Source organism: Schistocerca gregaria, chromosome 1 (assembly GCF_023897955.1).
Source record: "Schistocerca gregaria isolate iqSchGreg1 chromosome 1, iqSchGreg1.2, whole genome shotgun sequence".
NCBI lineage: Eukaryota > Metazoa > Arthropoda > Insecta > Orthoptera > Acrididae > Schistocerca > Schistocerca gregaria.
The window spans coordinates 1,179,024,095-1,179,037,326 of record NC_064920.1 but is presented as its reverse complement, the minus strand read 5'-3'; the positions used below and the strand labels follow the sequence as shown (position 1 = coordinate 1,179,037,326).

Genomic DNA, 13,232 nt, shown 5'->3' with positions numbered 1-13,232 from the left:
TTGTCTGATTGCGTTGTTTTGTTCTTGTTTCCTTGATCATGATGGAAAGTTTAAGTGAAGAACGTGCAGGTGTGAAATTTTGTTTCTAACTCAGTACAAATGCTGCGGGAACTGTTTTAATGTCACTGTTCATCTACATCTACATCTACATTTATACTCCGCAAGTCACCCAACGGTGTGTGGCGGACGGCACGTTACATGCCACTGTCATTACCTCCCTTTCCTGTTCCAGTGGCGTATGGTTCGCGGGAAGAACGATCGTCGGAAAGCCTCCGTGGGCGCTCGATTCTCTCTAACTATACATCCGTGATCTCCTCGGGAGATATAAGTAGGGGGAAGTAATATATTCGATGCCTCATCCAGAAACGCACCCTCTCGAAACCTGGACGGCAAGCTACCCCGCGATGCAGAGCGGCTCTCTGCCACTTGAGTTTGCTAAACATCCACGTAACGCTATCACGTTTACCAAATAACCCTGTGACGAAACGCGCTGCTCTTCTTTGGATCTTCTCTATCTCCTCTGTCAACCCGACCTGGTATGGATCCCACACTGATGAGCAATACTCAAGTATACGTCGAACGAGTGTTTTGAAAGCCATCTCCTTTGTTGATGGACTACATTTTCTAAGGACTCTCCCAATGAATCTCAACCTGGTACCTGCCTTTCCAACAATTAATTTTATATAATCATTCCACTTCCAAACGTTCCGCACGAATACTCCCAGATATTTTACAGAAGTAACTGCTACCAGTGTTTGTTCCACTATCATATAATCATATAATAAAGGATCCTTCTTTCTATGTATTCGCAATACATTACATTTGTCTATTTTAAGGGTCAGTTGCCACTCCCTGCACCAAGTGCCTATCAGCAGCAGATTTTCCTGCATTTCGCTCCTATTTTCTAATGCTGCAACTTCTCTGTATACTACAGCATCATCCGCGAAAAGCAGCATGGAACTTCCTACACTATCTACTAGGTCATTTATATATATTGTGAAAAGCAATGGTCCCATAACACTCCCCTGTGGCACGCCACAGGTTACTTTAACGTCTGTAGACGTCTCTCCATTGAGAACAACATGCTGTGTTCTGTTTTCTAAAAACTCTTCAATACAGCCACACAGATGGTCTGATATTCCGTAGGCTTTTACTTTGTTTATCAGGCGACAGTGCGGAACTGCATCGAACCCCTTCCGGAAGTAAGGAAAAATGGCATCTACCTGCGAGCCTATATCTAATATTTTCTGGGTCTCATAAACAAAGAAAGCGAGTTGGGTTTCGGAAACCATCTTGATTCCTACAGAGTAGATTCTGGGTTTCCAGAAATGACATGATACGCGAGCAGAGTGTACGAACTAAAATTGAAATATCTTAGGTGGTAGACACTTGAAGAAAGAAGCGACCCAGAAACAAAGCAATAGTCAAGCCAATGGAAAATGTCATCGTCACCCCCTCCAAAAAAAAGTCAAGTCGAAGCAAACATCAAAACAACGCTGATTTGCTTTTTTGATGTGAAGGGCGAAAATAAACTTTAAAAACACATTTACAGCTCAAAGTTGAATACTACTCAACTGTCGGACATCATCCAGCTTAGACTAACGGGGGACGTCATTTGTAATCACTAAAGGGCAGTGCGATTTTTTGACGGATGAGAGAGTGCAAGAACCAAAACTGAAATATCTTACGTGGCAGGCACTTGAAGAAAGAAGTGAGAATATGCTTAGAGAACTTGAACAACCAACTTTCAATGCAGAAACTGTCAATATTCTTCACTTTCCTAGGTAGAGATAATGCAGATAGAATTTGGCAAAGAACGGCTTGCACAGAGACGCACCATCTCTATTTCCACATTACCTTTGTGAATGTAACTGAAAGAAATTTTATTAAATGATATAATAAAAAGAACCGTCTACCACACTAGCTTCATAAGGATTTGCAGAGTACAGAGTGGAGGTAGATCGGTATTCGCAAAAGGCTGTAAAGCTTGTTCCGACAAGTACACTCCTGGAAATTGAAATAAGAACACCGTGAATTCATTGTCCCAGGAAGGGGAAACTTTATTGACACATTCCTGGGGTCAGATACATCACATGATCACACTGACAGAACCACAAGCACATAGACACAGGCAACAGAGCATGCACAATGTCGGCAGTAGTACAGTGTATATCCACCTTTCGCAGCAATGCAGGCTGCTATTCTCCCATGGAGACGATCGTAGAGATGATGGATGTAGTCCTGTGGAACGGCTTGCCATGCCATTTCCACCTGGCGCCTCAGTTGGACCAGCGTTCGTGTTGGACGTGCAGACCGCGTGAGACGACGCTTCACCCAGTCCCAAACATGCTCAATGGGGGACAGATCCGGAGATCTTGCTGGCCAGGGTAGTTGACTTACACCTTCTAGAGCACGTTGGGTGGCACGGGATACATGCGGACGTGCATTGTCCTGTTGGAACAGCAAGTTCCCTTGCCGGTCTAGGAATGGTAGAACGATGGGTTTGATGACGGTTTGGATGTACCGTGCACTATTCAGTGTCCCCTCGACGATCACCAGAGGTGTACGGCCAGTGTAGGAGATCGCTCCCCACACCATGATGCCGGGTGTTGGCCCTGTGTGTCTCGGTCGTATGCAGTCCTGATTGTGGCGCTCACCTGCACGGCGCCAAACACGCATACGACCATCATTGGCACCAAGGCAGAAGCGACTCTCATCGCTGAAGACGACACGTCTACATTCGTCCCTCCATTCACGCCTGTCGCGACACCACTGGAGGCGGGCTGCACGATGTTGGGGCGTGAGCGGAAGACGGCCTAACGGTGTGCGGGACCGTAGCCCAGCTTCATGGAGACGGTTGCGAATGGTCCTCGCCGATACCCCAGGAGCAACAGTGTCCCTAATTTGCTGGGAAGTGGCGGTGCGGGCCCCTACGGCACTGCGTAGGATCCTACGGTCTCGGCGTGCATCCGTGCGTCGCTGCGGTCCGGTCCCAGGTCGACGGACACGTGCACCTTCCGCCGACCACTGGCGACAACGTCGATGTACTGTGGAGACCTCACGCCCCACGTGTTGAGCAATTCGGCGGTACGTCCACCCGGCCACCCGTATGCCCACTATACGCCCTCGCTCAAAGTCCGTCAACTGCACATACGGTTCACGTTCACGCTGTCGCGGCATGCTACCAGTGTTAAAGACTGCGATGGAGCTCCGTATGCCACGGCAAACTGGCTGACACTGACGGCGGCGGTGCACAAATGCTGCGCAGCTAGCGCCATTCGACGGCCAACACCGCGGTTCCTGGTGTGTCCGCTGTGCCGTGCGTGTGATCATTGCTTGTACAGCCCTCTCGCAGTGTCCGGAGCAAGTATGGTGGGTCTGACACACCGGTGTCAATGTGTTCTTTTTTCCATTTCCAGGAGTGTATTATAAAAGCCAGTTGGATAATGATTATTGTATCCGCACAGAATTCCTGCCGAGGATCCAGAAGAAGGAGTTAAGAGAGATCGGAGTGTGTGTAGAGTCAAAGAGAGTCGTTCTTTCACAACTTATCTGCAAATGGGAAGATGGCCATATTAGAGTAGGGAGTACAATTCACTATGAACTACAAATTGTGCTCTGGAGTATTTATGTAGATGTAGGTATGAGAGCAAGCAGTAGTTTAGACAAGAAGAGAATACAAGCTTTCGAAATGTGCTATAGAAGAATGCTGAAGATTAGTTGGGTAGATCACGTAACTAATGAGGAGTACTGAATAGAATTGGCGAGAAGAGGAAATTGTGGCACAACGTGACTAAAAGAAGGGACCGGTTGGTAGGACACATTCTGCGGCGCCAAGGGAAGACCAATTTAGTATTAGAGGGAATCGTGGAGGGTAAAAATCGTAGAGGGAGATGATGAGATGAATACACTAAGCAGATTCAGAAGGATGTAGATTGCAGCAGTTATTCGGAGATAAAAAAAGGCTTGCACAGGATATAGTAGCATGAAGAGCAGCATCAAACAAGTCTCAGGACTGAAGACAACAAGAACAACAGGTATGAGAGCAGGTAAATGACTCTTTCGAGCATTTGTCGTTCTCTGGAACAGAAAATGTTTCAAATGGCACTGACCACTATGGGGCTTAACATCTGAGATCATCAGTCCCCTAGACTTAGAACTACTTCAACCTAACTAACCTTAGAACATCACACACATCCATGCCCGAGGCAGGATTCGAACCTGCGACCATAGCAGCAGCGCGGTTCCGGACTGAAGCGTCTAGAACCGCTCGGTCACAGCCGTCTCCGTGGAACAGATTGGTATATCAAGTTGAAATGTATGTCACATATTAAGATCGTGTGGTCTCTGGGCGATGTAAAACATTTAAGCTTCTAAGTCAATGTGAAGAAAAGATTCTGCCATTTATGTCACATATATTCAAACTCGCAAAATCTTCAAAGCTTACAGGGTACTTCCCATTGGAATAGATTCATTACCATCGGCAAGAAGCATGGTTTCACAGCACAAGTAAAGTAAAAATATCTGATAATTGTTAAATTGTTTTACATCACATAAAAATGTCGTTTTGCCGTTCGTACTGTAGGGAAGCAGCATACTCACGCCTTATAAAATTCACATCAGTCTTTCCATTGTGTGCCAGCCTAATCCACTGTAACTAGCTATGACGTCATAAATACTGTGCAATACTTTAAAATGAAGTAAATAACCTGAAACGTTTCTAGCATGTCAGGAGTAATACAAAGTCAATATGTGTTGGATATCAGTTCAATAACTTTAACCATTTTCGAAATTTGAATGTTTCTCTTTGAAAATCATTGGCGCAACAGAAAAGAGCTGGAAACTTAAAAATTTATATTTAGATTCCTTATGCATAATAATTTAGTAGAAACAGTATTCTGGATCTCACAAATTTAAATTTTAGTTGAAGTTCATGATTTTCTGGTTTTTGTATTAGAAATTAAAGAAGCAAGATAGATTACGTAGGCGAATAAATAGAGCTAGAATGTTCAAATTTAAGTAGAAAGGAGATCCGCTATAATCATAAAAATGTGAGAAGTTTCAACAGAATAACTATAAAACTATAGCTATAGCGTATCTCCAAAGAGCAAGTTCAGAGCTCGTCTACTGTGTATAGTATAATTAAATTAATTCTCTCGCCCAAAATATTTGCCTTAGCCACGTCAGACTTTTATTATGATTACTTACTTGTGTGCTGATTGCACAATTAAATTGAAAACTTCATCAGCCATCAGTAAAGGAAGCAATGATTTATTCGATAACTTAAAGTGGTGCATTACTAGCCCGGCGGCTAGTCGGGAGAGCAGATTTGATCAGGCGTTCCCTTAGCCGTCCTCACCGTGGCTTTTTATGTAAGGACGCTGCGCGAGAGAAGGATGGCCCCAGTTCTCTCCAGACGCTGATTAGCGCACCACCTGTGCCGTGAGTCGCGTCGTCGCGTCGGTATTGTTGATATAAACAGCCTCGGATGCAGTAATAAGTTACTGGGGATACGCGTAGCCATGAAATCGTTTCGAGTGAAGTGTTAATTTTGGGATGACGTTAATGATCTAGCTTTAGTTTGTGTATGCCGTATTTTCAAGTGCCGCCGCAGGACAGACACTCTACCATTATTTAGCGTGGCGTTTGAGGACATTATCATCAAATTATGGCGAGCATTCACTTAAACATTTAATTTGAACAGTTATAATTGCATCAGCGCATTAGACTCTGAACTGCTCTGGTAGTTGGATTATGTGGATTCGTTTTGGTCTGTGACTTTCAGAATATAGTGAACATTTTAGAGAGAATGGTTTTTGATTATGAATCCCAGACAATCTCCTATTCCTCAGAGCTATAAGCTGTAGCTATAAATGTATTTCTCAGATGAAGTGGGCACTAGAAATTCTAATTACAGGCTTCACGTTTTGCTAATCACTTTCTGGTTGCGAATATTGTAGTTAGAGAGCCAGTGTTGAGAACGACAAACAACAGCATTAAATAAATAATAGGAATATTTAACAATTATTCCACCTGCCGCCCCACAGTACATACATTGCTTTCATCATCTGTCAAAAGTATCATAAATGAACATTACTGCATGCAAACATAGAATGAAAGTTTTAGTCATGTTTTAGTAGGTAAATGAAAAATATTTTGGTAAAACTTATCACTCAACATATTTAAACCGAAATCTCCTACTCGGTTCTTTCTCTACATTATGGCTAGTCTGAGGAAGAACTGTAGAGATTTTGATATGGTCGTGGAATTTTCGAGAGCAATATCTTGCCAATGTCGATGTCGACAAGATTCAAAAATCGTTGCAATTCTCGATACATAGTATGGATGACCTGTACATACAGGGTGTTACAAAAAAGTAAGGAAAAACGTTCAGGAAACATTCCTCATACACAAAGATAGAAAATATGTTATGTGGACAAGTGTCCGGAAACGCTTACTTTCCATGTTAGAGCTCATTTTATTACTTATCTTCAAATCACATTAATCATGGAATGGAAACACACAGTAACAGAACGTACTAGCGTGACCTCAAACACTTTGTTACAGAAAATGTTCAAAATGTCCTCCGTTAGCGAGGATACATACATCCACCTTCCGTCGCATGGAATCCCCGATGCGCTGATGCAGCCCTGGAGAATGGCATATTGTATCACAGCCGTCCACAATACGAGCACGAAGAGTCTCTACATTTGGTACCGGGGTTGCGTAGACAAGAGCCTTGAAATTCCCCCATAAATGAGAGTCAAGAGGGTTGAGGTCAGGAGGGCGTGGGGGCCATGGAATTGGTCCGCCTCTACCAATCCAACGGTCACCGAATCTGTTGTTGAGAAGCGTACGAACACTTCGACTGAAATATGCAGGAGCTCCATCGTGCATGAACCACATGTTGTGTCGTACTTGTAAAGGCACATGTTCTAGCAGCACAGGTAGAGTATCCAGTATGAAATAATGATAACGTGCTCCATTGAGCGTAGGTGGAAGAACATGGGGCCCAATCGAGACATCACCAACAGTGCCTGCCCAAACGTTCACAGAAAATCAGTGTTGATGACGTGATTGCACAATTGCGTGCGGATTCTCGTCAGCCCACAGATGTTGATTGTGAAATTTTACAATTTGATCGCGTTGGAATGAAGCCTCATCCGTAAAGAGAACATTTGCACTGAACTGAGGATTGACACATTGTTGGATGAACCATTCGCAGAAGTGTACCCGTGGAGGCCAATCAGCTGCTGATAGTGCCTGCACACGCTGTACATGGTACGGAAACAACTGGTTCTCCCGTAGCTCTCTCCATACAGTGACGTGGTCAACGTTACCTTGTACAGCAGCAACTTCTCTGACGGTGACATTAGGATTATCGTCAACTGCACGAAGAATTGCCTCGTCCATTGCAGGTGTCATCGTCGTTCTAGGTCTTCCCCAGTCGCGAGTCATAGGCTGGAATGTTCCGTGCTCCCCAAGACGCCGATCAATTGCTTCGAACGTCTTCCTGTCGGGACACCTTTGTTCTGGAAATCTGTCTCGATACAAATGAACCGCGCCACGGCTATTGCCCCGTGCTAATCCATACATCAAATGGGCATCTGCCAGCTCCGCATTTGTAAACACTGCACTGACTGCAAAACCACGTTCGTGATGAACACTAACCTGTTGATGCTACGTACTGATGTGCTTGACGCTAGTACTGTAGAGCAATGAGTCGCATGTCAACACAAGCACCGAAGTCAACATTACCTTCCTTCAACTGGGCCCACTGGCGGTGGATCGTGGAAGTACAGTACATACCGACGAAACTAAAATGAGCTCTAACATGGAAATTAAGAGTTTCCGGACACATGTCCACACAACATCTTTTCCTTATTTGTGTCTGAGGAGTGTTTGCTGGAAATTTGGCCGTACCTTTTTGTAACACCCTGTATAACTATTTTTATTCGGAAGCCTCAGTGTGTGAGTCCTCCTCGCATTAGGCAAGCTTTGTTTCAGCATCGGCGCCGCCGGGTGACAGGACAGGACAACAGCGTTCTCGTGTGCCAGAGGACGGCAGGGGGCTTTAATTTCGCGTCGGCGGCCTGCCCACAGGCTCGTGGGAGGGTCCGGAGTTCCTGCGGCGGCCCGGTGGCGGCACACATCAAAGGCGCGGCCGGACGGACACTGGCCTACGCAGTGACGTCACGGACAGGGCAACGGCCCGCAGCCGGGGGCTGCCGCTAGGTACCCAGCCGGACACCACAGGAACGCCGCCATCTGAGTCTGAGAAGTGCCGGGAAGTACGTCATGTCGGCTACTTTTCGACCGTTACTGTTTTTAATTAAACATAATTAAAGTAACAAATTTGTTTGCGTGGCCGTCTTCCGCTACAAGATGCTGCCTTAGAACAAGAAAAAGGTGAACTGCATCTGGGAAAAATAAATTAAGTGGCAGCAGGAAAAGATACTTTTATTTACAAAACAAGTATACAATTAAAGTACCTTGTTAGTTTGGTGCGTAACTCCTGGATATCACCGAATTATGTCGCTGACGGGGAAAGACAACAGTTATGTGGCCATGAAAGTAACCTGGTCATGGTAGTAGTCAGTATATGGTTTACAGAATTCTGGTTAGAAATTTAATAAATGAACGTATTAAAAGTTAATAAAACACGAAAAACATTATGAGATAGTTTGCGATTACGTAATGCATTACAGAGAAAAGCTATATTGCGAGGAACTCCTGTACAGAATGGATGGAGTGTGCCAGAAGTAAACCTTTGAATTTGGATATGAATACTTGGGGTTTTTCACTCATTTTTATCTAGTCGTGGAAAGTGAAACCTACTGATTAGTGCACAGCTTTCTGTACACTGTTTAAAAAAGTGTGTATATGCTTGTGTCAGCGCAAGGCATACCTAACGATAAGGGAAACTGGGGAAAGCATCTCATCACAAACTGAGACTGGGAATAAGCCTAACCAAAAATAGCTCTGAGCACTATGGGACGTAACTTCTGAAGTCATCAGTCCCCTAGAACTTAGAACTACTTAAACCGAACTAACCTAAGGACATCACACACACCAATGCTCGAGGCAGGATTCGAGCGTGCGACCGTAGCGGTCGCGCGGTTCCAGACTGCAGCGCCTAGAACCGCTCGGCCACCTCGGGCTGCTAAGCCTAACCAACTCATTATAGGTGTGGAAGATAATGTCGTTGCATTCGACTTTAGGTCAGGATGGTGAGACACACTTTCCATATTTCTTGAGAAATAACTATTATTCTGGAGTGCATTTAGAAGGAACGTTCTGGGGGTGTGTGAGTGTGTTTTAGGCTGCAGAAGGACATTGCTAAGAATAATTTGACTGGCGAGATGGAGAAAAATGTGAGGAAACACCAAAATGAATTTTGCGAACGTTTGGGGAGAGATATAACAGTGGAATTGGCTGTAGACGCTTTATCCAGTTCGACCAGGATGTAACAATGGCTCGAAGGAGCCACGGCGAGGTAGATGATAGTGTATTTAGCAATTCACGCAATGGCACCCACAATTTTCGATGAAAGTTCTTAAGTTGCAAGCCTGCTAGTATTTCATTCATCTTAATGTAATAGCTAACATCTAGAAAAGTGATTCTCAGTTAATTATTATTATCATTTGTGTTCTACTGTTTTCTTCTTGATCATTGTGTGTTGACAGATGTTATTTCGGAATAGGCGTTTGTAAAGGTTAGCAGCAATTACACTTGTCATGGTCCAGTATATGATAATTTGGTGGAAATTGAAAGCATTTATAGTCCGGATTAATTACGTTTCTGGAAATAGGCAGTACTCCCACGCAACGTTATGCCTCCCCACACCATAACGCCTGAATCACCAAAACGATCATGTTCGATAAGGCAACGGGTAGGAGATCGGAATACGTGATGAACCCAGAAACATTGTCCAACATAATACTTTTGGTGATACAGGTGTTTTGGTGTGGGCAGTCATAATGTTGCGTGAGCATAGGACCGCCACATCTTTAAACACGGTACACCAACGACCAACGTTACTGTGACACAGTACTCCCTCCCTCCACGTGCGTCTTTTCAGGGGTGCGTTGGGTTCTGACTTCATTTTCATGGACGACAATGCTTTTGGTACGCGAGGATATTTGAAGAAGTGATGGCTATGCCCGTCCCTCCGGCTTAAATCCCATGGAGCAAGTGTGGGATGCACTGGGGAGCACGTTCATATTGCATCAACGATCTAGCCGTCTTCAACAGCTTACCAGCCCCGTGGCCAGTATGGCAGCACGTTGGAGGACAAGAGCTGCCGTCCGTGGTGATCACACGCCCTATTCCGAACCATGTCCCGCCTTTTGTTAGCTCTAGTGGGCCATCGTGAATGGTGGCGACTTAAGTGTAATTATTGTCTTTGGATGCGTCTCATTGCATGTTTCCTTCATTTACTGTAGGAGTTCTCTCTATGTTTGGTCCAAGTTCCATCGAGTTGTGTTACTCGACAGTGACACATCACGTGGAAGTAACTTTCGTCCTTAAGTTTAGCACACCAGTGTGCTGCCCACCGAGGCGGCACCGCACGTATCTCCGTCCTTGTCTGTAAACGCTTCCTTCTCACTCTCACTTCCTCTCACTCACGCCGCCAGAGCTGCAGTAACAAGTCATGCAATCTGTGCTGTGAAACAATATTATTCTTGAAAGTTCCTGGCAGATTAAAACTGTGTGCCGGACCGAGACTCTGCCAGGAAGTTTCATATCAGTGCACACTCCGCTGCAGAGTGAAAATCTCATTTCGGAATATTATTCTTCTTCGCTTCGGAAGTCTGCGGGCGTACTTAGAGGCACTAGATTTGTTTGCCTACAAGAATGTAATAGAGGGCAAACGAGAGATCCATGAAATTTATAAATTTGATACATACAGTTACGTCCAGGTCCATGGAACAGAAAGTAATATACATTTACAAGGGCCACAATCTGAAAAAGTACCCTACTGTTGCTACATTCGTAGAAGAAGGAGACTTGCAGCAATGAGCCACAAATGTATTTTACAAAGGTTCCACAGGAGACTATTTAAAAAAAATTCATCACTGTGTTTCTGTGTTCATGGGCAGCAACTTGGCAATTGTTCCTTTTTTTCAATTAAGGTCTCTGAATATATTACTTTTCACCTCCCATAACTCTGGCCACAGATATATGGCATTTGTGAAATTCATAGTTCTTTCACTGTAGTGGCGAATCACACAGAAATATTACGATAAACATTGGACTGTTATTTCAAATTAACTTAATGACTTTTTTGAGTCTTCCCACCAAAACATTGCATAAGTGTAGTACGAAGAAAAATATCGACGAGAAGTGCATTTTGAAGACGCACACCAGACTTCTGTATGAACCACCAACAGCTCAAAACCGAAGGGCGATGCCAGTCTAGTTGTAAATTGCTATACTGATTTTCTTATTGTTATTGGTCTTATCAATTCTCGGACCAACAGATTCTGTAATATATTCAAGGTCGTAGGTTTTTTAACTCAAAAAGCCTTTTTTCTAGCTGCAGTATAATATCTACTCGTGTCCCAGAAGAGTTTTTTTATATTAAAGCCGTCTTCACTTGATGTTTTCTATAGAGTTTTGATTTATCTATAATTATAGTTTCGAAACAGTTTACGCCGTAATTTTTTACACGAATAAAATGTTACTTACAGTTGCTAGTCTGAGTTGTAAAAATAAGCCCTCTTTTCTCTTCACCTACATGTGCCAGTTTTTCGTAAGAGTGTTGAAATTGCGCAATCCGACATATGACTAGTTGCGCAAGACAGAAGAATAACAGTAAGTAACAATTTATTCATGTTAAAAAGATATGGTGTGAACCGTTTCGAAACCAGAACTCTGCTTTCAGAACACATCCATAGGTGGAATGCATCCTGAACATAAGCAAATATTAATTTGCAGCAATTATCATGCATTTTCTGGGTAAAAAACAAATATTTATATACTTGCTGTGGTAGATGGTGGCACAACCAAATTTATTATTCCACGTCATGTTATACATTCTGGAAAAAGTCTGTTTTCAGCATCAGTTCAACATTGTTCACTGACTAAAAAAAAAAAGAACGCATCTGCAAAGAATGATTTCTCTTTTCCTTGCTAACTTTTTCCTTAGATTACCTTCCATTAGGAATGTGGGTGCACTCAACGACTGTGGTATGATTTACAAATGATAGAGCACACCAATCAGTCCTCCTTTTTTGCAGGTTTATTTGGCAAATCTAGATTTCGGCTGCTGCCTAGCCATTATCAATGCTAAAATATACAAGAACTACATGGTCAGCCGATGCTATAAAAAATTACAGCCGGTGACATGACCTATATGATTATTTTCATCATGTCTCAAATGAAAAGCAGCACACAGTTGCACTAATTATGTTTATTTTAAACCTTGGCCATGGTTTCTTTTATAATAATATAACCTTCTTCAGAAGTCATAAGACATAAACCTGTTTCGATCATAAGTAAAATTGCATATGGCACCGTATGCCCTGCGCCACTATATCTGTTATACTAGGCGCACGGCGCCAAACATAATTTTACTTATGATCGAAACAGGCTTATGTCTGTTGAAGTTATTTTATTTTATTGATCTTGACGCAGCCGCTGGGCTAAGACATTTTTCATTTTTAAAAGTTTATGACTTCTGAAGAAGGCTATATTATTATAGCAGAAACCATGGTCAAGGTTTAAAATAAACATAATTAGTGCAACTGTGGGCTGTTTTTCATTCGAGACGATAATCTTTATAGTTTATTTATACCATTATTTCATATTATCAATGCATGCCAGTTCCCTGTTGTTCGGGCATCCGTCACAGTTCTTTCAAGACTAGTGTATAATGAAGGTAGGTTTTGTAGAGAGCACACCAATTGGCTGTGTGGCGCCCTCTATATGAACGACGTAAAGGAAAGCAGTCATGGTCTTTAGTAAAAAACTTCAAATTTGCATGGGAATAACATAAAATAAAATACAAGTAAAATTATTTACGTTGCTGTCCGACTTATCTCCACATTTAACAGTAAACATATAAAATAGAAAAAAATATAAAAAATTTCAGATTCCTCCTTGTGTGTCAATTGTTTTGTTATTTTTTAAACCATATACGTTACCTCAGATTGGTAAATCTTTTTTTTTTTTTAATGGTTCAAATGGCTTTGAGCACTATGGGACTCAAATGCTGTGGTCATCAGTCT

The 13,232-nt window shown here is 43.1% G+C and overlaps 1 protein-coding gene across 1 annotated transcript in view; it reads right to left on the bottom strand.

Annotated features, from left to right (window-relative positions):
* LOC126297570 (Down syndrome cell adhesion molecule-like protein Dscam2) overlaps nucleotides 1–13,232 on the bottom strand; it is a 647,360-nt gene that overhangs the window by 333,908 nt on the left and 300,220 nt on the right. The window lies entirely within an intron of this gene.